Source organism: Orycteropus afer, unplaced genomic scaffold (genome assembly GCF_000298275.1).
Source record: "Orycteropus afer afer isolate SDZICR_OR568_19922 unplaced genomic scaffold, OryAfe1.0 scaffold00195, whole genome shotgun sequence".
Classification (NCBI taxonomy): domain Eukaryota; kingdom Metazoa; phylum Chordata; class Mammalia; order Tubulidentata; family Orycteropodidae; genus Orycteropus; species Orycteropus afer.
This window is the reverse complement of record NW_006921782.1, coordinates 5,532,127-5,536,170: the sequence shown is the minus strand read 5'-3', so window position 1 is coordinate 5,536,170 and position 4,044 is coordinate 5,532,127.

Here is a 4,044-nt window from a genome sequence, read left to right as displayed (position 1 = left end):
AGGAGACCATTAACTGCATCTTAGATGGCCACTTGAAAACTTTGAAGAACACAGTTGCTACTCACCAATACAGGATGTAGAACAAGGTTTTATGTATTTTGTTGTGCCAACTGAGTCTGGTGTCCTCCTATGGTCCTGAGCTGGGATATCTATTGGATCTCTCTCCCATAGTGTCTGGGTGTCTGGGATAGATTACTCTGTGACTGTCTTCTACTGTTTCTGTAATGATTGCAGGTATTCTGTATCACGGGTATCTGTGCAAGATTAGCCTCAGCTGAATCTATCCTTGGTCTAGAGTATACTCCTGTTCACTGACTCCTATCTGGTCCTCTCAGGTGTTTATGTGTTTATCTGTAGCCTGGTGTTTGGTGTTAAAGTAATGCAGTATTGTGGACACAATGGTTGGTATTAGCATCTGTCATCTATCTCTTATGTGCACAATTCAGTGTCCTCCCATTTCCTATTGTTATCCTGGTGGTCACGGTTCCTTTCCGTATATCCTTCCCCTTATCCACATCAGCGTGTGGGCCCCAACTAGCCTGAAATTAATCCCTCCCCATCCTGGTAACCTACAAAGTGAGTTCTGTGTCCCAAACAAACCCTTCTTTGTCTTTTTATAGTACTGAGCTCATATAGTACTTGTCTTTCTGAGATTGACTTACTTCACTCAGCATAATGTCCTTCAGGTTCATTCACTTAGTGAGATGATTCGCATATCCCTCATTGTTTTTTTAATGTAGCATAGTATTCCATTTGTGGATATACCATAATTTGGTTATCCACTCATCCGTTGATGGACATTTAGGTTATTTCCATCTCTTTCCTATAGTGAATTGTGCTGCAATGAACATAGGTGTACATATGTCTGTCTGTGTGCTATCTCTCATCTCTTTACGATATATTCCTAATAATGGAATTGCTAGGTCAAATGGTACTTCTACTTTCATTTTTTTAAGGAAATTCCATACTGTTTGCCACAATGGTTGTACCATTTTTCAATCCCACTAGCAGTGCACAAGAGTTCTAATCTCTCTGCAACCTTACCAGCATTTGTTATTTTCTGACCTGTTGAACTTTGCTACTGTTGCTGGGGTGAGATAATACCTCATTGTTGTTTTCATTTGCATCTGTCTAATGATTAATGATCATCAACAATTTCTCATGTGTTGGATGGCTTCCTGTGTATCTTCTTTGGTGAAGTGTCTGTTCAAGTCTTTTGTCCATTTGTGAATTGTGTTGTCTTTTTGGTGTTGAGGTGTTGAAGTTTTCTATAGATTTTGGAGATAAGTCTTTTATCAGATATTTCATAGGCAAATATTTTCTCCCAATCTGTAGGTTCTCTTTTTACCCTTTTGATGAACTCTTTCGATGTGCATAAGAATTTAATTTTTAAAAGGTCTCAGTCATCTAGCTTCTCTTCTACCTCCTGTGCATTCTGAGTTATGCTTGGTAGTCTATTTATGCTGTAAATTAGGGCTCCCAGATTTGCCCCTATTTTTTCTTTGATGAATTTTGTAGTTTTGGGTTTCACATTTAAGTCTTTGCTTCAGCTTGAGTTTTTTTTTTTGTGTGTGTATGGGGTGAGGTATGGGTCCTGTTTCATTTTTCGGCAGGTGGATATCCAGTTTTGCCAGCAACATTTGTTGAAGAGGCCATCTCTTCCCCATTTAATGGGTTTTGGACCTTTGTTAAAGATCAGTTGTCCATAGATGGATGGGTCTATATCTGGACTTTCAATTTTGTTCCATTTGTCTATCTCTCTGTCATTGTACCAATACCTCGTTGTTTTGACTACTGTGGCTGTATAGTAGTTCTTAAGATCCAGGAGTGTGAGACCTCCCATTTTGTTTTTCTTCTTCAGAAGTGTTCTGTTTATCCATGGTCTCTTTCCTTTCCATATGAAATTAGTAATTGGTTTTTCCATGCCCTTAAAAAATTTTGTTGGAATCTGGATCAAGATTGCGTAAAATGTGTGAATTGCCTTAGGTAGTTGCTTTTAAGCATCATGTTTACACAGACATTTTAGTAAATAAAGTGATTTATTTTTATGAATTTATAAGCAAATAGCTACCCATGGTTTCTGCTTCTGATCTAGCCATTGCCCAGCAGGCAAGTCCTTGCTAACCAACAGAAAACCACATGATGTTGTCAGTGTGATACAATAGACTTTCAGTATTATAGACTGGAAAAAAATGTCATTGGTTAAAGGTCTCAAAGAAGATAATTATAAGAATAGACCTGGTGTAGTGTGCCTCCTACTCACTGTCCGTTTAGTTACTGGAGTATATATTACTGGAGTATAAGGACTATTTAATGAAATTATGGAGATTTCTGTAGTCAGTCCCTAAAGAGTGACTGCCAAGTTGCAAAACGTCCACAAAGGTGACTAAAGGCTTACCCAACTGATTTAATATAGGAAAAGTGACATGTTTTACTTTGACAAAGAAGAGGAGTATTATTAAAATTTTATGTAGAGAATAAAAAATTAATAATCCTGCTAAGGACTTTCAAAAATATTCTTGAAATCTCACATAATAAAATATACTCAGACTAAAGAGAAGGCATTATAGTGCATGTGTGTGTGTTTGTGTACATGTGCTTTCAATTATCAAACATCTAAAGTTCTAGGTTCTATCTTAGTTCTGCCATACATTCATGCATGTGGGAGTTAAGTTGGTGCGTCAGCTTGGCTGGGCCTCTTTGAGTGGCTGGGCAGCTGGATGTGGTATTCTGCATGATAAGACTGGTAATCAACTCCATGGTGGAATCTACTGTGAGCAGCTGAGTAGCTGCTTTCGGGTATGTGGTCTGCTTCCCATATATAAGAAGCATCTTTGGGAACAGTCTCTAGCTTACGGCACACTTGAACCCTGCATGTAGCCGGGTTGTTGTTAAGCATCCTGCCACGCTCTGCTGACCTTGGGACCTTTAATGGAGTTGAATTAATGACCTGCCATGTGGTTTGATACCATCATGACTATGCCTTTTTACTTGTCAACCTTGGGCTTGTCAGTCTCAGCAGCCAGCAGCTGAGTGAAGAAAAGCCTCCAGCTTCAGTGGGCCAGGAGCAGGAGGCAGAGCCGAAGGCCAAGGTTGAAAGGTTTTCACCCAGCCCCTAGAGACTGACACTTTGAACTTGTACTTAAACCCTCCAAATCGTAAGAATAATCTGCTGTTTGTTTAAGCCATCCCATTTGTGATATATTTTTGTCAGAGCAGTACTAGGTAACCAGAACAATATATGCTATGCATTATGCTATTTTATGAGCTTTAATGTATAAATGAATAATACATATTTCCCCCCTGAATTAAAAGAATAACATTTGAGGATTTTGTACCCATTATAAAATACACTCTCTAGTTTAGGTAAACAGGCCTGCTATGGGGAGTGGAAGGTATGTCAGCTATTGTTGCCAGTTACTCTGTTTATATGAAATGATGTGAGAGGTGGACAACCTAGTAATTTAAGCCGATTTAAAGAAACAATGAAAATGCATCTGTAACTATCCTGACTGACTTTGATCCTCCTTTTCCTTCTTTATCCAGTTGAGAGATAATTAAGGATGTGATGAATCCTTCTGGAAGAAGAGACTGTAAAAGAACATAAAAATTCAGTGCCTAGTTACACTTTTGCCAGGCTATCTCAGTCTCCATGCCAAAGTCAGGACAAAGTCAACAACAATTGTCTAGTTGGATTGGAAATTTCCCTATGCAGTTTTAGTAGTAAAACTTGCATAAATTTGTCTTGGATTATGGTATTAGCTCCTTATTCCTTATGTTTCCTCCATCTACTCTGGAGAAAGAGAGTACTCTGACATTAGCTGTCTAGCCTGTGTCAGTGGTAAGAGTCCATAGAGACTAGATTTCAGAGGAGACAGGAATTCCTCGGGTGACCATTCTAAGCTTGCTGGGAGCTGCTTTCCTTTGCTACCATTTTCATATTGGCCAAGTTTTAAAGGCATTTGATAATATTTATGGTCCATGCTCAGTATGTCAGTATTTTTAATATATAAAGATATATATATATATATATATATATATATA